Below are 20,740 nucleotides of genomic sequence, written 5' to 3' on the forward strand. Positions count from 1 at the left end.
CATATTTTGAATGTTGTTTAGTCTTATGAAATGACATGACTCACTTTCATGGACTTTCTTTTACAGTCTTGTTAGTTCTAAAATATCATTAGAATGGCAAAATGTTCTAAGGAATCTAGAAAAAAAAAGATATGCAATATGTTCTTATTCCAAATTTACTTCCCTAGGTATCTTTACAGTTGAGTGTGTGTGTAAGAGAGAGCCATATTCACTATTTTTTGGAAAAGATATATTTACTATTCAGGGGAGAAATTTTTAAAGATGTCCTTAAATAAAGAAAATGAGCTTGTCTTAAATATAAACTATATTTGAGAGTTATCTTTTAAAGATTCTTTTTCTCTTAATGGTACTATTTCAGGTGTTTTTGAGAAAAATCTCAATTAAATGTTAATTTATTTTTAACACTTTCACATCTGTCAGGGTTCAGTTGGGGAAACATGGCTACTGAATATGAAGAACATAAAAAAAGAAAAAAAAAAAACAGGGCCAGCGCTCTACAGTGCCAGCATCCTATATGGATGCTGGTTCAAGACCTGGCTGCTCTACTTCCAATCCAGCTCTCTGATATGGCCTGGGAAAGCAGTAGAAGATGATCCAAGTCCTTGGGCCCCCTCACCCACGTGGGAGACATGGAAGAAGTTCCTAGGTCCTGACTTCAGATTGGCACAGCTCCGGCCATTGCAGCCAATTGGGGAGTGAACCAGTGAATGGAAGACCTCTCTTTCTCTCTGCTTCTCCTCCTCCCTTTGTGTAATTCTGACTTTCAAATAAATAAAAAAACTTAAAAAAAGAAAATAAAGAACTTCTGAAAGAATATGAACATGTATAAAATAAGAGAGACTAAAGTATTGAAACTCCAGATGGCAGAATTGGAAAATGAAAGAGGATTATGCCTCATGCTTCACTTCACCTTTTAAATCCTTTTTTAACTTAAAGATTTATTTATTTATTTGAAGGCAAAGTTACAGAGAGATAGAGTGGGAGAGAAAGAAATCTTTCATCTAAGGTTCACTTCCCAAGCTGGGCCAGGCTGAAACCAGGAGCCTGGAACTCCATCTGAGTCTCTCATGTGAGTGGCAAGGGGCCCAAGTGCTTGGGCCATCTTCCACTGCTTTCCCAGGTGCATTAGCAGGGATCTGGATGGGTAGCAGAGCAGCTGGAACTCCAGCTGGTGCTCAGATGGGCTGCCCACTGGCAGGCAACTTACCCACTGCGCCACAACTCCGGCTCTACACTCCAAATCTTATACCATTTCCTCTCTTGGCCAATTTTCACCTGCAATCACAAGAGTAAGGGGGATCAGGGAAACATGGCCCTCAGATAACCAATTAAAAGAGCACAATCTAGTATACTTCTCATCTTTCCATAGCCCTTGCTGAGAAGAGAGTTTATTCCCCAGGGACAGTAACAGTCCAAGCAGACTGGCAGGATCCATGGACTCCTGTGAAAGACACCCGAAAAAAGTTGAACTTGGAAATAGTTTTTATAACAAAAGTTGATTCAACCCAACTATCCTAAATTTATTAATTATTTCATGGAAAAACTTAGGCAGATGTTGCCACTTACTTTTGAACAACGAATAAATCTCTAAAATCTCTGAATTTCAGTTTCTTATTTATGAAATGGACATGATATTACAAGTGGCTCTCTTTATAGCAGGTTCCCAAGAAGCAAACATTATGGAGGATTCTTGTGGAACTGATCCACTCAGAGATATTGCTAAGAATATCTGGCAAATGATTTGAGAGTTACGGAAGAGAAGGAAAATAACTCAAACAAGAATGAAGCAGCACAGAGCGCAGAGCACAGAGCAGGGTTTGGTTCAGTCCTAAAAGGGAATTCTGATGACAACATAAGGCACAGTTGAGGCGACTGAACAAGGGACAATAGAACGGATCATTTGTATTTTGCACCATCAGTCATGTGTTGAATATCCTGGGGTAGGTTCCAGGAACTTCTCTCTCCATGGGCACAGGCAAAGCAGCCTGCCAATATGAGGTCAACCCTCATACAAAGAGACACAGATGTTGGCTGTTGGCCACAAAGCACAAGAAATCAATGTGCAAGGAATTTGTGAATGTGTTGCAAAGAAAAGTTTAGGGTGTTGGTCATTTGCTACAATAATATGAAGATTTTTGTGAAGCCTTAATAAAAATATTTAAAATACAAAATCTACAAAATCCAGTAATATGTAGCCAGCATTAACAGCAAGAGCAATAGAGGAATAGATGATTTAAGAACATTCGGAATATGCTACATCATATGAAAAAAAAGGAAAAGTAATATGGTCATGACTGGCTTAGGCAAAAATACGAGTGTGGGAAGCCCAGTGTTGTGGCTTATCGGATAAAGCCGCCCCCTGCAGTGCCGGCATCCCATATAGGCGCTGGTTCCAGTCCTGGCTGCTCCATTTTCGATCCAGCTCTCTGTTATGACTAGGGAAAGCAATGGAAGATGGCCCAAGTCCTTGAGCCCCTGCACCCCTGTTGCAAGCCCAGAAGAAGCTCTTGGCTCCTGGCTTCAGGTCGGAGCAGCTCTGCTCATTGCAGCCAATTGGGGGAGTAAACCAGCAGATGGAAGATCTCAATCTCTCTCTCTCTCTCTCCCTCTCCTTCTCTGTTTAACTCTGACTTTCAAATAAAAAATAAATCTTAAAAAACAATAAGAGTGTGGTTGGTGAAGCTATGTTTATTCAATAAAACCATGACAATCCAGGGAGAATGTCAATTTTAGCCCCACAAGTTATACAAAATATTAAATACAAAATTCTGTGCCATAAATTTGTTTATCTACATATGTGTTTATTTACATATGTGAAGGCATATAAGGCAGTCACCAAACTTTTTAGAACACAAAGAAAATTGCAGTCTGAAAAGCTTCATCACTTTGATAATTTTGATAGTGTTTGGAAATTGTGCTAGCAGCTTGTATCTGGAAGTCAAATAATGCTTAGCCACCACAATGTTTGCTGTCTGTTTATTCTGTAAATTGGACAATCACTACATGAAATACCAGGAGAGCCATGTGAGAAATCAGCCTTGCCTGGCTTTCTGAGAAATCACATTTATTGGAGTGGGCACTTGGACTGGTGGTTAAAACCCTACTTAGGATGCCCATGTCCCATATTAGAGCACCTGGGTTTGCATTCGAGCTCTAGTTAGGCTTCTAGTGTCCTGCTATATGTATCCTGGGAGGTTTGGTCCAGCCCCAGCTGATATGAGCATTCAGGGGAGTGAATCAGTGGACAGGATATCTGTCTCTGTCTCTCTTTATATCTTTTTTTAAAGTATATTTATTTTATTTTATTTTATTTTTATTTTATTTTTTATTTTTTGACAGGCAGAGTGGACAGTGAGAGAGAGAGAGAGACAGAGAGAAAGGTCTTCCTTTGTCCTTGGTTCACCCTCCAATGGCCGCTGCAGCTGGTGGGCTGTGGCCAGCGCACCGCGCCTATCCGAAGGCAGGAGCCAGGTGCTTATCCTGGTCTCCCATGGGGTGCAGGGCCCAAGCACTTTGGCCATCCTCCACCGCACTCCCGGGCCACAGCAGAGAGCTGGCCTGGAAGAGGGGCAACCGGGACAGAATCCTGGGCCCCGACCGGGACTAGAACCCGGTGTGCCGGCGCTGCAAGGCGGAGGATTAGCCTAGTGAGCTGTGGCGCCGGCCCCTCTCTATATATCTTTAAAATAAATATATAAAAGTTTTCAAAAATCAGATTGAGAAAAAGCTGGCAGGCATCCTGCAAGTTATTTCAGCCATCAAGTCCACTTTAATCCTTACTGATTCTTATACCCAACTGTTACCTGCCTAGCACCTATATTGTTTCAGGTTTTGTTTCTTTTTATTATCATTTTGCTTAATACCAAAAAATCTTGATGAAGACAAACTTCTTTGGCTATAATTCAGTGGTTGAACTTATGCTACCTTTGCATAATAGTTAAATAAGCTGATTTTAGTACTCCCTGGAGTGTGCTTTGTTCTTTCTACACAATAATGTAATGGCAATGTGTAGTAATGCCCCTCGTAGTATGTCACACACGCTTTGAAGTAAGTACAACCAGTGGCTGTGGGACACAGTAAAAGCAACTGGTGTTAAGGGCTTTGGTGTCAAGGGCTCAATGGTATCTTTGAGTCAAACAAATATTATGTTTGGAGACTCCAGAGCAGTTGGAGTTTTAAGATGAAACATAATGTGCTTAAAGTTCCCCAGCTCTCTGTGGCAACAGAAGTCTCCTTTGAGGAGCTGCTTAGAGAAAAGTGAGTTAGCTGGCACTTGATGCGGATCAGAACCAATTTGGCAGGAAAATATCATAAAAGTGAAAGCTTTTTAGGTAATCCTATGTTAAACCCACATGATTAGGTCAAATCCAAGTCTATCATGGCCGTTTTCAAAGTTGAGATGAAGATTTTTTTTTTATCTATCTCATTCTGGGAAATCTACAGCTTTAACTTGAGAAGCAAATGAATTTTAAATAAAGCAATGGACCAACATTGCACAGTCTCAGTTGACTCTACAAATGAGTTGAGTACCCTGACAATGGATTCTTTTCCCTTCAATCAGAACTAATTGAAACCCAGATGTCTCTTAATCTGCCTCAGAAAGTTCTTAGGAAGGTATAATTGACTTGGGAAATGAAATAAATATACAAAACATCATGATTGATCCAGTCAAATTTCAACTTTTATCTAATAGCATTTCTAAATTCAGAGAAAGAAACTTAAAGTATCTAATTCATATTTTAACATTTCCATTTGTCTGTCATTTGATCTCTCTTTTGAGCTAAATGGCCCCCGCATACTCATGGGGAGACTTGCAAGAAAGTGAAGTCTTATTTTTTAATTAGAGCAAATGCGTTAAATGGATATAAAGTAATTTGAATACAGCAGAGACCGCTTAAATCTGTATTAATAAATCCGGAACAGCAGCAGGACTATCTCTGCACCATAGATTTTGTTAACGTTGGGCCTGAAATACGACAGTGAAGTGAATTTGTTGCTAATGCAATCAAGTATTTCAGTAATTCATGAGAAAGTAATTCCTCAATGTACATGAGTCTCTTAATAATTTAATATTTTTCAGACTTGATAATAGAACCAATGAGTTCTTCATAGACTACAAAATAAAAGGGCTTCAGTACTTGTTCCTAGTATTATATTTCTTAAATGCATTTTAATTACTGTACTATTTATATCATGGAATAAAAATTGCTTGGGTAACAGTCTGTTTCTGTGTGGTGTTTTTTATCAACTCTTCACAAAAATCCTGTTTCTATGCAATTAATGATCAGTCTGGTTTTATATGCTAAGTATTTTAGAAAAACACTCAGTGATTCAACTAGCTGGACATTTAACATATATAAGACAGATTTATTAATTTGGGATTTTTTTTGAGAAGCAATGATCAGTATAAAAGTGATGGTTGGGGGTTTATAAATATCCATTTCTATTTAGTCTATTTTATAGGCAACAATTTTTTTCTGGAGACATTTATTTGAAAATGCTGGCCAATGCATATTGCTCATGCTACAAAGGAGAGAAATAATTTGATAAGAAATAAAAGGGTAAAATGTGTTTTTTTTAAACTGACATTCACTGCCTGCCCTTTGATTTATAGTGCAAAAAAAGAGCAGTAAAATTATATCTGCTTTTATCTCTTTTTTATACTTCCAATTGACCACTGTATTTCTCTGCTTAATCCAATATTTTGTATATTGTAGGCATTGCCTCCAATATTATAAAAAATCCTTATTTTCATAACATTTAGCATTGGAAGATTAAATGTCTCTTGAAAGAATTGATATATAACTGTTGTGTCTCTTACCTTCATGTTTCTTTCAGCTCCTTAAAAATTCTAATAGTTTTTCCTTCACATAAATAATGTTGGCTTTTATCCAAAAGGTTGCTTGGTTTTTTAACTTATGTAAAACATGTTGCATTTGTCACTGGGCTTGGAGAAAGCAGAGAAGGTTGTTTAATTTAATACAAGCTGAATTCCAGTTGCAGGGCACTCTGAGACAATAAGTGGATTACACAAGGTAAATAAAAGGCATCCAGTTACCCAGGAGAACTCTTACAGAAGGAGTTTTAATGCCATTAGCATTACATGTTTTCTTAATCTAGTTTGGGTTCAAAATCAGCAGTAGTTTAGAAGCCAAGGGGATCCCCTAAATACTCCTGCTGAACCTCTAGAACAGTGCCTTTTGTAAAGTAGTCTGTAATCAACTCCATTAGACTGTCTTACATGGAATACTTGGTCTTATAAAATTTTTATCTATCCATTTTCTTCATTTGAAAAGAAGGCAGAAAAACAGAGAGAGAAAGAGAGAGAGAGAGAGAGAGAGAGATAAAGTGAGAAGTGAGCAGAGAGAGATTCCCTCTAGGGGTTTACTCTCTTAGAATATCTGTTCAAATACGTGTTACCAGGTATCTGTCAACATCCAGTAACTCACTCATTGATGGTCAGGCTGGAACTTGGGAACCAGAACTTTGACAAGCTCCTCAGGTGGTCCTCATGCACACTCATTTTTAGAAATTCTTCCTGCAGCCTTCTCCAGTATGTGATGCTCTTTGGGAAAATTTTAAAGCTTTGAGTGGGGATGTGAGCCAGATGGGATGCAGATTAATTCTCACACATGCCAAGACTTTCATTCTGAGGTTTTATGGAAATTATGGTAAATTAAAGATGCCAGTGTCACTGAGAAATCTCAACACAGCTCTACTCAGAAGACTGACAGCATGACACAAATTCTATGCATCTGTGTACAAACAACTGACTCTGGATAAAATATGAAGAGCCTTAAGTTTATGGCTGTGCCTCTGGATTCACAATGTCCTAGTACTCAAAGGATACTTTGAATCATTTATATTCAGAGATCACAGAGATGTTTAGTTTTCAAGAAAAATACTTAAGTTGGTATGTTTGCTTTACATAGATCTTATATCTATACTTTGTCTCTAACTGTAAAATATGTTAATTTTTATTTCCTATTAAAATAAATTTAAGCATCAGCATAGAGCTGAAAGAAAGTCGTCACAGGACCAGCATTGTGGAGTAGTGGGTAAAGCCACTGCCTATAACACCAGCATCCCATATGGGCACCGGTTCCTGTAGTGTCTGCTCCATTTCTGATCCAGCTACCTGATAATGACCCACGAAAGCAGCAGAAGATGGCCAATGTACTTGGGCCACTGCCACCTACATGTGAAGCCTGGATGAAACTCCTGGCTCCTGGCTGTTGCAGCCATTTGGGGATTGAACCAGTGGATAGTAGAGATTCTCTCTCTCTCTCTCTTTCTCTGTGTGTGTGTGTGTGTATGTGTGTGTGTGTCTTCTCTCTATCTCTTCACCTCTCACTATAACTGACTTTTGAATAAATAAGTAAATCTTAAAAAAAAATTACCAAACAAGAGAAAGTCCTCACCCTGCTATCAATCCTAAAATTGTAATAATTTATCAGTATTCTAGTACACAAGCTCTATGAGAGTGAGGCACAAAATTTTAGGCAATTTTAGGCTCTTTCTGCATTTTTTGCTAATGCCATTCTTCCCGTGAGTCATTGACTTCTCTGGGTTTGCTGAAAAACAGGTACTGTTTAGGGAGATAATTGGTCAATCCTTGCAGTCACTGCATCATTCCTAGAACTCACCTTGTTCTAGTAGAAGTGTATTAGATGAAACACTTTTCATCCACTCCCACAATTAGAGTCTGTTTGCTTTTATTGAAGTTATATTTACTTATTTATTTATTTATTTAAAAGCAGATGACAGCAGGCGCCGCGGCTCAATAGGCTAATCCTCCACCTAGTGGCGCCGGCACACCGGGTTCTAGTTCCAGTCGGGGTGCTGGATTCTGTCCCGGTTGCCTCTCTTCCAGGCCAGCTCTCTGTTATGGCCCAGGTGATTGGGCCCTGCGCCCTGTGGGAGACGAGGAGAGGCACCTGGTTCCTGGCTTCGGATCAGCGCGGTGCGCTGGCCGCAGTCGTAACGCGCCGGCCGCGGCAGCCATTGGAGGGTGAACCAACTGCAAAAAGGAAGACCTTTCTCTCTGTCTCTCTCTCTCACTGTCCACTCTGCCTGTAAGAAAAAAAAAAAAAAAAAAAAAAAAAAAAAAAAAAAAAAAAAAAAAAAAAAACAGGTGACAGGTGACAGGGAAGAGAAAGGAGAGGTGTAACTTCTATCCTCAAGTTCACTCCCCAAATGCCCACAGTATCTACACCAGGCCAAGAGCCAGGAAATTCATCCTGGTCTCCAATGTGGGTGGAAGGAACCCAAATACTTGAGCTGCTATCTGCTTCCTCTCAGACATATTAACAGGAAGCTGGCTCTGAAGGGGGCAGTAGCTAGGACACCAACCAGCAGTTAGGATATGGGCCATAGGTGTATCGATTTGTGGCTTAAACTGCTGGGCCACAATGTTAGCACAACTGTTCTCTGTTATTTTCTGACACCCAGAGAACCTCAAATAGCCTCAGACATCCATAAGCCTTAAAGAAATAGAGAAGGCAATATTGAGATGTTCTACCACATCTTTAATTGATTCACATGTATAAGTGTCGCTAGATTTGCAAATAAGTTAGATAATAACTTCACTTTCTAGAGGTTTAAATAACTAATATTTGATTTAAATGCATCATCACAGTTTATAAGTGCTTGGAGGAAACATTTTAACATTTAAGCCTTAATGTCATGAAGCATCATAATGAGAATGAACATTGGTAAAATGTGTGAGATTATTTTGTGTGAAGCATAAAATCTTTAATTAAGAAATAGCTCACCAAGAATCAAAAACCTGTACCTTTATGTGACTTTGGCAGAGTAACTTAATATTTCTAAAGCTTAACTTTTCCATAAATCAAAACTGATATTTATCTGTTAGAATGTGTGTAAGAAATAAAACTGTAACATGGGGAAGTCATTTGGCTAAATGGTTAACAATTGGCTAAGAAGTCTGACTCTCATATCATGTAAGAATTTCTGGGATCAATCAGCTCCAGTTTCTGACACTAAGCTCCTACTAATAAAGACTCTGGGAGGCAGTGGTAATGGCTCATGTAATTGAGTTCCTGCCACCCCCATGGTAGACCTCACTCCTGGCTTTGGCCCCAGCAGTAGACTACTGTCATTTTCAGATTAAAACAGTAAATTGGAGTCTCTCTCTTTCTCCCTCTCTCTTTCTCTAATCTCTGGTTTCAGAAATTTTTTGATTTATCTTTTGATTTCTTCATGATCCACTTTTCATTTAGGAGCATGTTGTTCAGCGTCCATGTGCTCACATATATAGAGATTCTGAAGTTGTTGATTTCCAGTTTCATTCCATTGTGGTCCAAGAAGATGCAATGTATGATTTAGATTTTTTTGAATATGCTGAGACTTGCTTTATAGCCTAGCATGTGGTCTATCCTAGTCCATGCACTGGTGAGAAAAATGTCTATTCTGCAACTGTAGCATGAAAAGTTCTGTAGATAAACGTTAGGTCCATTTGGTCTATAGTGATTAACTCTGTTGTATCCTTGCTGATTTTCTGTCTGGTTGATCTGTCTATTGCTGAAAATGGAGTACTGAAATCCCCCATTACCATTGCATTGGAGCCTGTGTCTCCTTTAGATCCATTAACATTTCTTTTAAATATCCAGGCGCATTGTAATTCGATGCATGCACATTTATTATAGTCACATCTTCCTGTTGAATTGATCCCTTAATAATTGCCTAGTGCCCTCCTTTATCACCTTTTTTGGTTTAGGTTAGCATGGAATATCTTTTTCCATCCTTTCACTTTCAGGCTGTGGGTATCTTTGTTGGTGAGATGTGTTTCTTGTAGGCAGCAAATAGATGGGTTTTGTTTTTTAACCCATTCATCCAGACTGCTTCTTTTAACTGTAGAGTTGAGACCATTTACATGCAAGGAGACTATTAATAAGTAAGGAATTTGCCCTGCCACTTTTCCATAAATATTCCTATTGTTAACTTTAGATTTCCTTTGTATTTTTACTGGGAGATTTTCTGCCTTCAGCTTCTTTCATAGTGATGACCAAGTTTCTATGTTTCTGTGTGTAGCACATCCTTAAGCATCTTTTGTAAGGCTGCACACATGTTGACAAATTCCTTCAATTTCTGTCTGTTATGGAAGGTCTTTATTTCACCTTCTTTCATAATTGAGAGCTTCGCTGGCTACAGTATTCTTTGTTGACAGTCTTAAGACTTGGAATATACATCACCATTCTCTCCTAGCCTGTAGGGTTTCTGATGAGAAGTCAGCTGTGAGTCTAATTGAAGATCCTCTGAAAGTAGTCTGGAGTTTCTCTTACGCACATTTTAGAATTTTTTCTGTATGTTTTACTGTGGAGTATTTGAATACATCGTGCTGTGGTGAAGATCTTTTCTGGTCATATCTATTAGGAGTTCTATGTTCTTCCTGTACTTGGATGTCCCTCTCTTTCTCCAAATTAGGGAAGTTTTCTATAATTATTTCACTAAAAGCACCTTCTAATCCATTGGAACAAATGAACACAGAATTTTGAGGTCTTTTCTCAAAGTGTGTCAATTCTTCCAGTTCATCAATTGGTCATTACATTTTCCTTGGATTCACCTGATGTGGAGCCTAATTAGATTACTCAGAAAATAGGCCAAACCAACTCCTATTAAACTAAACCACTGGCCTGTAACTTCTTAAAAATATGTATTATAAAACCTGGGAGGATTCTTAGGACTCCATAAGTACAGTTTTACCCATTTTGTTTCTTGGACTATTTTGGGAAACTAAGCATTTCTAAGAGTAAAACTAAATGAACATATTCAAGTTCTGAGATGTCTCAGTATGATAAATATATGTTACTTTATTTCATTAATGTCTCTTGATGTCTTTGTTATCCCAATGTCTCAACGTTTATTTTTTTATCTAACCAAAAACTCCATAAATCTATATACATTTGATTATTTTTATAAAACACCTTTTATCATTTAAGAATGCATTAGTTTAGAAAACAAAATGTTGGAAAACAACAACCTCACCCAACTCTCGCTGTGTTGAGAGGACACTGAGAACTCTTAAAATTAAGAGATTTATAAAGGAATAAGTTAGTTAATGAATCGAAGTGCGTATATGTGTGTCTTTGTTTAGTTGTCAAACTCATTACATAGGAAGATTTTTCTGTTTTCTTATCCACTCAAACAACTCTGAGAATCTGACAAAGATCATTTAAGAATTATTTTTCCCCAAAAGGGAAGGGTCTTATTTGAGCAGAACATAGGTTTCTTTCAGAAATGATTTTCAATAAATTTGTTGATGGCTTGACTAATTTTGGAATAACCTCATAGACATTGAGGAGACAATTTTATTCCTAAGAATACCTAATAAATGTTGTTTTAACTGCATCAGTTCTCTCCCAAGGGGGGTAAAATGTACTAATTTGAAGTGGTCAGCTGTAAGTCACATTCTGTATCCTTCACCTGGGTTTCAAGAAGTCTGTTTTGTGGAGAGCAGGTGTTCCTATCCTCTATAGAAACCTACGTGCATGCTGTTTGCTTTTACATTTATAACTGAGTTTGGTACCAAAAGAATGTTGTTCAGTTATAGTCCATGCTTGGGGTTTACTCCTGTAAATTAAATTTGACAAAGTAGGGGTTGTTTGAAAACCAACTGTGTAAATTTTCAGAACCTCTTTTACCTGACAGTATTGTATATAAAATTGAACCCTGTGTGGCCATCAGTACAGTATATCGAGTACAGAATGATTAAAGGGGTCTTTCTTTGTAACTACTTTGAGTCTGCTGGTCTAAGATTTTAGTGATTTTGTAAAATTTCAAAGGAGACTAAATGGCCCACCACATTTTCTGTGGTTGTTTTCTTTCTTTTCCTTTTTAAAATGTTCTGCACTAGAGTCCTGCTTGCTTTGGATTAATGAGGCATGTAAACTTCAGTGGGAGCTGGTTAGAATTATAGTACACCATAGCAGAAAAGGCATCATTATCCCTCAGCTTATTGTATACAGTGGGTAAAATCCACCAAATAAATATGGGATACAGGACCTCTGATCTGGTTTCTTAGAGTTCATATTTAGCCACCTGCATGCAAAATGGTCATCACTAAAAAATAAAGAGAAGGGGCAGATTGTTCAGATCCAGAAGGTCATATAGCTTAGTCATTTACTAAATCTGCTTAGAGAACTAAGAATATATGTGTCCATGTCTTATTTTGTGTTTTCTCTTCTTTCCTTTATTTTTATGTATTTTAAAAATTTTTATTTATGCATTTGAAAGGCAGAGAGACAGACAAAAAGCTCAAGAGAGATCGCCCATCTGCTAGTTCACTACCCAAATGCCAACAACAACCAGATATAAGGCAGGTTGAATTAAAAAACCTGGAACCTTCTATTTATGTACTTTTAAATTGACAGATAAGATTGTATGCACTTACCATATTTACTACGACGTTTTGAACTACATGTTAACATATATTGCATTACTTTGAAAAATTACCAATGAGGGCTTCCAATAATAGTGATGAGAACTAAATTAAAAAAAAAATGTTGGGCTGGCACTGTGGCTCACTTGGCTAATCCTCCACCTGTGGCACTGGCATCACATATGGGTGCCGGGTTCTAGTCCCTGTTGCTCCTTTTCCAGTCCACCTCTCTGCTGCGGCCTGGGAAGGCAGTGGAGGATGGCCCAAGTGCTTGGGCCCCTGCACTCGCATGGGGAAACCAGGAAGCAGCACCTGGCTCCTGGCTTTTGATCGGCACAGCACTGTCCATAGCAGCCATTTGGGGGGTGAACCAATGGATGGAAGACCTTTCTCTCTGTCTCTCTCTCTCACTATTTATAACTCTGTCAAATAAATTAAAAAAAAATAAAAAATAAAAATGTGTTTTGTGAATGTAATATGTATTGGAAGTGTTCTTGGTTTTAAAAAGGGAATGCTTCAGGGCCGGCGCTGTGGCACAGCAGGTTAAAGCCCCAGCCTGAAGTGCTGGCATCCCATATGGGCAGCAGTTCTAGTCCCAGCTGCTCTGCTTCCAACCCAGCTCTCTGCTGTGGTCTGGGAAAGCAGTAGAAGATGGCTAAACTCCTTGGACCGCTGCACCCGTGTGGGAGACCCGGAAGAAGCTCCTGGCTCCTGGCTTTGGATCAGCTCAGCTCTGGCCATTGCAGTCATTTGGGGAGTGAACCAGCGGATGGAAGACCTCTCTCTCTCTCTGGCTCTACTTCTCTCTGTAACTCTGTCTTTCAAACAAGTAAAATCATCTTCAGCAGATGATTTGGATGACTCTGCTATGTCAGAAAATATAGCTGAGTGGGGACAGAATGTCTCTAGAACTTTCCACTCTCTAGCCAACTTCCCTTTTCCTCCCCCCAATTAAGATGAAAGAAAACAGTGATCATAGAAATTTTTATTACAGCGATTGACCTTATAAATACAGTGCAGGTAAAGTAAAGAAGATGCTGGGTATCGTTTTCCTGTTATGAATTTCATTGGTCTTGGTTTCCTAGCTTTCCTCATTCATGGAATTGCTATGTCCCTCTGGCATTTCGTTGGTTTGCAGTCTTGGACATGTCATTCTCTTTTCTTCTTCTTCTTCTTCTTCTTCTTCTTCTTCTTCTTCTTCTTCTTCTTCTTCTTCTTCTTTTGACAGGCAGAGTTAGACAGACAGAGAGAGACAGAGAGAAAGGTCTTCCCTCCGTTGGTTCACCCCCAAATGGCCACCATGGCCAGAGCGCTGTGCTGATCCAAAGCCAGAAGCCTGATGCCTCCTCCTGGTCTCCCATGTGGGTGCAGGGCCCAAGCACTTGGGCCATCCTCCACTGCCTTCCCGGGCCACAGCAGAGAGCTGGACTGGAAGCGGAGCAACCGGGACAGAATCCAGCACCCCAACCAGGACTAGAACCCAGGGTGCCGGTGCTGCAGGAGGAAGATTAGCCCAGTGAGCCGTGGCGCCGGCCAAGAAATGCCATTCTCTTACTCTGTCTCAGAATCACCTCCTTGAGGCCAACACTATAGCTTGGTGGGTAAAACCTCCACCTGCAGTGCCAGCATCCTTTGTGGGCACTGGTTCTCAGTTCTGGCTGCTTCACTTCCCGCTGATGGCCTGGGAATGCAGTAGAGGATGGCCCAAGAGCTAGGGCCCCTGCACCTATGTGGGAAACCAGAGGAAGCTCCTGGCTCCTGGCTTCAGATTGGCCCATCAACAGCTGTTGCAGCCATTTGGGGGAGTGTACCAGCAGATGGAAAATCACACCCTCTTTGTCTTCTCTCTCCCTCTCTGACTCTGCCTTTCAAGTGAATAAATAAACCTTTATATAAAAAATAAAGAAAAAAGAATCGCCTCCTTGAGTGAAATGATGGCTGTTGTCTGGAGTTAGCTTCTTCAAAGCCTACTGCCATGGGACATAGAAAAGATTTGCTTCAGGATCAGGGTAGGGATACTTCACGTGGCTAAGAGCTGAAAAGGTGGTGAATAGGGGCATGAAGTTCTAAGGCTACTTACTTATATATACACGGTACTGGCAGAAAAAGTGCTTAAGGTGTACATAGATTAGAACATTCCTGAGTTCGGATTCTTCTTTGGTTCTCTTTCTAATCATGCAGCAACCTGCACAGCAACTTCTCCAGGGTGAAAAGGGGACAGTGTCAAATGAATTAGGACCAACAAACCACATAAACACTTTTCTCCCATAGTTGAACCATGTTCTGCTGAAGAAATTTTACCTTAGGTCAAGTGTACCAGTGAAAGATTTTAAGTATATAAATGAATGCTTCATTCATTTTTAATTTTGGTAAGCATTAAAGGGTTAGAGAAAGGACCCTTTAATGTGATGTAAATCAGTGTTTCTCCATGGGTTGAAACCCAACATCAAAATCACCTGAGACTGCTGGGGACAGACTCAGAAATTAGTTTTTCCAAAAGCTATCAGCTGCCATCTCCACTAACATCTCTGATTCACCTTTATAAATAACTTAATATGGGGTTTAAAGAAACAGAGACATGGCTTATGATCTGGTTTAGTGACTGACCCTTATAAAGAGCTTAATAGGGACTTTTGAGAAATAGAGATATGGCTTAAACCATGGTTTAGTCTTTTACTATTTGTAAAATCTTAAGGATCATGTAACTTAACTGACTCTTTGATTTGTTATATGAAAAACAGGAATATTTCCAAAATTTCCAGGTTAAGAAAATGAAATGAGGTAATACAGGTAAAGTGGGGAAAATGTTTAAAATATTGTGTATAAACAGAAGTAGTTTTAAAATAAAATGCATTTGCATACATCGTTTCCAACTGTCTGGAATGAGCCCTACAGATAATTCACATGTCACATATATTATGCAAAATTAAGGTTTTTTTCTCTAATCAGATAAGTCTGCTGCTCTTTCTATTGTAACTTCTACAGTACTGTACTCCTTCTATGTCTTATTTTTATGCTATGATCAGAGGCATTTTAAAAATTCAACTCAAAAATGTTGAGAACTTAATGTTTGTGTTGGGTGGGTTTTACAGCTGTCCAAGAGTAGACTTTCTTTTCAAGAATATGCCTACCTTACATGGTGTGTACTCCCCCAGCAGCAAGATCCAAAAGTACAGGACAGGAAGTCATTTTGCAATATGGTTACATCCAACAGGAGTAGACAGCATCACAAATATGTGGGAAATGCTGATAAAATAGGGTCTGAAGGGTATGCAACTATAAGCTACTCTGTGGAATGCATTTCTTCACACACATGTATAACAACACAAGAAAACAATTAGTCCCTATTTTTCCTTTTTGAGGAAGATCTTTATTATTACATACAGGGAACTCAACAGTACTCATTTATCTCAGCCTCATAGCACATTCTGTAGCCTTGGCCTTTTCCAGCTTGGCAATGTGAGCCATAGATTTGGGACTTACAACATTGCCTCCCCACTGGCAGTGGCTCTCATCATATCTGTCGTTATGTTGGTCCTGATGGCTTCTACCAGCTTAGCCCGAGCCCCTTTGTCTATTAAGTTCACCTGCATAGAGGTGACAGTGATACAAGTCTTCCTGGGGACCAGGTGCCCTACCAGAGACGGTCCCTTGATGATGCAGTTAAGGACCCACTTTTTTTTTTTTTTTTTTTGACAGGCAGAGTGGACAGTGAGAGAGAGAGAGACAGAGAGAAAGGTCTTCCTTTTGCCATTGGTTCACCCTCCAATGGCCGCCGCGGCCAGCACGCTGTGGCTGATGCACCACGCTGATCCGATGGCAGGAGCCAGGTGCTTCTCCTGGTTTCCCATGTGGGTGCAGGGCCCAAGCACTTGGGCCATCCTCCACTGCACTCCCTGGCCACAGCAGAAAGCTGGCCTGGAAGAGGGGCAACCGGGACAGAATCCGGCACCCCGACCGGGACTAGAACCCGGTGTGCCGGTGCCTCAAGGAGGAGGATTAGCCTAGTGAGCCGAAGCGCCGGCCTAAGGACCCACTTCTTTAGACACAGGGCAAGCAAGAAGACAACCAACTCAGTGGGATCCACATCACGTGCAGTCACCACCAGCTGAGCCTTCTTATTCTCCACCAATGTACTGCAAGTATTTATGCGTGCCTGGAGGAAAGGTGGTCTCTTGATCGGAATGTCTCCTTGGCCAGTAGCTTCCTTCTTGGCCCCAGGCCAACAGTCTCTGCTTCTTTTTCTGCTTTGTCTCTGCTCTGTATTTGTGAGCCAGCTTTAGCAGTTGAGTAGCTGTCTGATGGTCAAGGGCTTGGGTGAACTTGTTAATGGCAGAAAGCACTTTCAGCTGCTTATACAGCATGGCCCTCTACTGTAGCAGACAGATGTAGCTTAGCCCTTTGACAAAATGGGTGAGGTCCCACTTGGGTTGAATGTCTTGCCCAATGCCAAAGTTCTTAGGACTTTTTCTCAAATAGAAGGTTCACCATCTTATTGGCCTCCTGCTTCTTAATGATAGCCCGGGTCTGCAGCTACCTTCTTCCCCTTGGCCTTCTTTTCTTTGGGTATCTGGGGAGACTGGAAGAGACAGTTTCTCAATAACAACTAAAAAGTTGAGTTCTGTCAAAAATATAGGCACTTAACATATAACTTTACTTTTAAAGCATTTTATTTGTTTATTTGAAAGACAGAGTCAAAGAGCTCCCACCAGCTGTTCTACTCCCCACAAGCCCATAGCGGCCAGAGTTGAATCCAGGGAGTCAGTAGCTGGGAACACAATCCAGGTGTCCCACAGAGGTGGCAAGGACATGATTCGTGGGACCATCAACTCCACCTCCATGGACTGCATTGGTAGCAGGCTGCAGGTATCAAACTCAGATACTTGGATGTGGAATGCAGGTGTCTTAATCACTAGGATAAATACTTGCTGCCAACATGTAATTGTAAGAGCTCTAAGAGTAATCTTAATGATTTTCTAGGAAATTACACAAAGTAGAATTTTAGAATTCATGAGTTTGTGGGTTCAATCTTATAGTAGGATTATAAGCACAAATTGTGTCTCTCTGGAAAGCTGATGTCTCCCATCTATCAACAAAAATAATAATATTCAGCCAACCTTGTGAGAGGAAAGATGAACTATATTTACATGCTTTTGACAGTAAAAATCATTGTTAAATAATACTTCTATCCAGGGGACAACCAAACTTGTGCAGTACAAAATAAATAAAATGCAAAATATATTTTATAAGAATGTTACACACAAATAATAAAAATTATTGTTACAGTAAGTCATCTTTATTTAAAGTTTGTATTTTGTTATATTTGTTTTTCACTTTAAATAAATGCATTTATATTAATTTTTCATATTTTTGTTTTTTTTTCTTTAATTGAATTTGATCCATGTTTAAATTTAAATTCCACTCACATGGACCTATTTCTATTGCTATCCAATTCAAATGGTGGTGAAGGCTATACTTGTTAATAAACATCAGGAGATACATTTGAAAAGCTAGCTTACAATAAAGATTTATATTATAGAGTATGAACATCTAACAAAGCTAGCAAAAGACGTGAGAATCAAATGTATCTGTATAGCATTATATTTCATCTAAGAGAATCAATACAGTGATCATTCTAAGACAAAACTGAGTGAGGATTGACTTGTCTTTGATAATATAGCTACAGGGTCATATCATAGATAACAAAATAATAACTCACTTAGGCTTATGTCTTTGTTCCATCGCACAGAAGATAAATAACACATTGGAGTTGGGAAGATAGGAATGAAATAAGAGGGGTATCCAGAGTTTTAAAAACACATTCTTATTTCCCATGAAATGCTTCCCTGCCTTACCAAGATTGTATCAGTCATGGAATACAGGATTTTAAAACTAAGCCTCATTAAGTACTTTTCTTCACTACTGATTACTTTTTCTCAAGTACCTTTCACAATGTTCTAAGTGGTTAAACAAAAGTTAGAAATATTCTGTTTTTCTTTTTCATAAGTGGACTTAGAGGTCATTAGATCTTGTGGGAAAATGCAAGCTCTTTAAAACTATGGCTGTTAGAAGCCAAGGAAATGCTATTGAAAACTAGCATCAAAGAGTGAAATTGCCTTAGAGATATAATTCAGATCATTGAGGAGCCATTACATACAATTACCCTAGACTCATTGTGACTCTTTTGAGGAGTTATTTTCAAGGGAGGTACTGAATCTTGAAGCAATTGGAGTAACAAAGTATAATAGGAAGTGAAAGTAAGGGCTGCTAAATATGTTTTTTAAGAACTGAATTCTAAGACAATAATGTAAATTATGTTACATTATTAAAAGTGGATAAGAGTTAGTGGAGTTAAAACTATTTGCTCCTCATTTATGGTTTTCATTCATTTGTAAAGGACAGATATTTGCATACATAAAGCTCTCAGCAATCTACATTACTTTGATTCTGATCATTACCTTAGCAGAATTATAAATCTGTCTTATTAACATTTGAAGCTTTAGAAAAAAGATGTACTTGAATTTTACTTAATTGCCCTATAACTTTTTGTGAATATTTAGTGGTGGTTATAGTTTTCTGTCATGAGTGGGTAATAATTTTCTAGTAGAAATAAACCAGGTTGGGGGGACTATTGAATTTACATGAGCTATTTTTCCAAAACCTCAGAATTGGGTGGGAACATTTGGAAGTTTCTAGACATAACAAATTGTATATACAAAGGAGACTTTAGTACTGGGGATGGGGAGGAGGATTAATGTACTTTATTAAGGTTTTTTCTAGGCTTTACTTGTGAGGATAAAAATAACATATTGAGAAAATCTAAATATATTCAGATAATATGTTTATGGACACCAGCCTTTTAAATTATAAGTAATTAGATTTGTAGTTGCATGAAAATTCTAGTGATTATTTTGGTGAAAAAGAATAAAAATTATAATTATCATGCCACCCAACATTCAAGTTCGATTCTTTATCCCTACTGTTCAATCATATTAAAGCAGAGTCTTCTCTATCAAGATTAGGAGAAAAATCACTGTATGTAGTGTTGTCTTAAAAACCATGAGGAAGACATGAAATCCAATTACAGTTAATACTTGAAGCACTTTCCAGTTTATTTGGGAAGATAGGTGATGGAACAAAGACATAAGCCTCAGCCATTCTTGCTCACTGCCCAAAACAAAGATAAACATTTGAATTTATTCCTTGCCCTTGAATCTCAATTGGTCTCACACCCTATTGCCTTCATCCTCCAACCCCATGGCCACCTGAAAGACTGGAATAGTTGAAAGACCAGTTCCAGGAATTCCCCTCCACCTGCTGCCCACTACCCCGCCCCCATCCCTAGCCTTCCTAAAATATAAAAAGGCCTGGCCCCTGGGGGTCAGGGTCTTCTGCCACATGTTCCATCAATGTGCACATGGGCAGTGGGTCACCCACGTCTGTGAATTTATTTTCTCTTGAATAAATTCGGTCTGGCTGTAAATTTGTACACTGCCTCCTCTCTGTTCTATTTTCCTAACAATAGGGGGCAATGAATTTAATTTTGCCTACATAATTAAGAAATAGCACAGAACTAAAAAACAGAGGTGACATGAAAAAACATTGTAGTAGAAGAGTAAAAAATTAATGGATGTCAGAGGAGACTAAAATTGGAAAAATTGCTTTCATCATGGACTTGATCAAAGAGGCAGGACTTCAAATTAAAAAATCAATAAATCAGAAAATTAGACAAACTATATCAGCACATTTCAATTTCATGTGCTCACACAGACACCTTCTCAGGATCAATCCAACATCCAATGGCCTTTTTCTATGAAATTTTTGACTTCAAGTTTTTTTTTTTTTTTTTTTTTTCTTTTCCTAGGCTGCTGGTATGTATTCAGGAATCATGAGAATTTTATTGCTGTCATTGTTGTCAGCATCTTTTGGAGATAGTGGCAAATGTTTTCATTTTGATAGATGTACTCAGTAATCTCGTAGACTCTTTGTCCTTAGTTGCAATGCCACATTTTAGAGCTTTAAATAAAATTTCTGGTTCTCTTAAGTTCCCATTGAGAGTTTTTCAGCTCCATTATACCTACCTATTACATGTGAAGTATACATAGTTGTTTCATCTTGGTTCTTTGTAAGCACAATATCAATGAATTTTGTTTATTGTTCTTATCTCAAGATTGATCAGTACTTTCAAATACAATCTTCAAATGTGTGATATTATATTAATCATTGAAAATGTATTTTCTATTAATTTTTATGTGTAGTATACATTTATATATGTTTCAAATATAGATATATGTGTATATACACACACTCATAAATGTTTCTATGAAAGTAGAATCACAT

The 20,740-nt window shown here is 38.7% G+C and overlaps 1 pseudogene; it reads right to left on the minus strand.

Moving 5' to 3' along the window:
- Positions 1 to 15,805: 15,805 nt before the first annotated feature.
- Positions 15,806 to 20,740, minus strand: part of LOC100342880 (uncharacterized) — a 54,167-nt pseudogene continuing 49,232 nt past the window's right edge.

Source organism: Oryctolagus cuniculus, chromosome 3 (genome assembly GCF_964237555.1).
Source record: "Oryctolagus cuniculus chromosome 3, mOryCun1.1, whole genome shotgun sequence".
Taxonomy (NCBI): Eukaryota; Metazoa; Chordata; class Mammalia; order Lagomorpha; family Leporidae; genus Oryctolagus; species Oryctolagus cuniculus.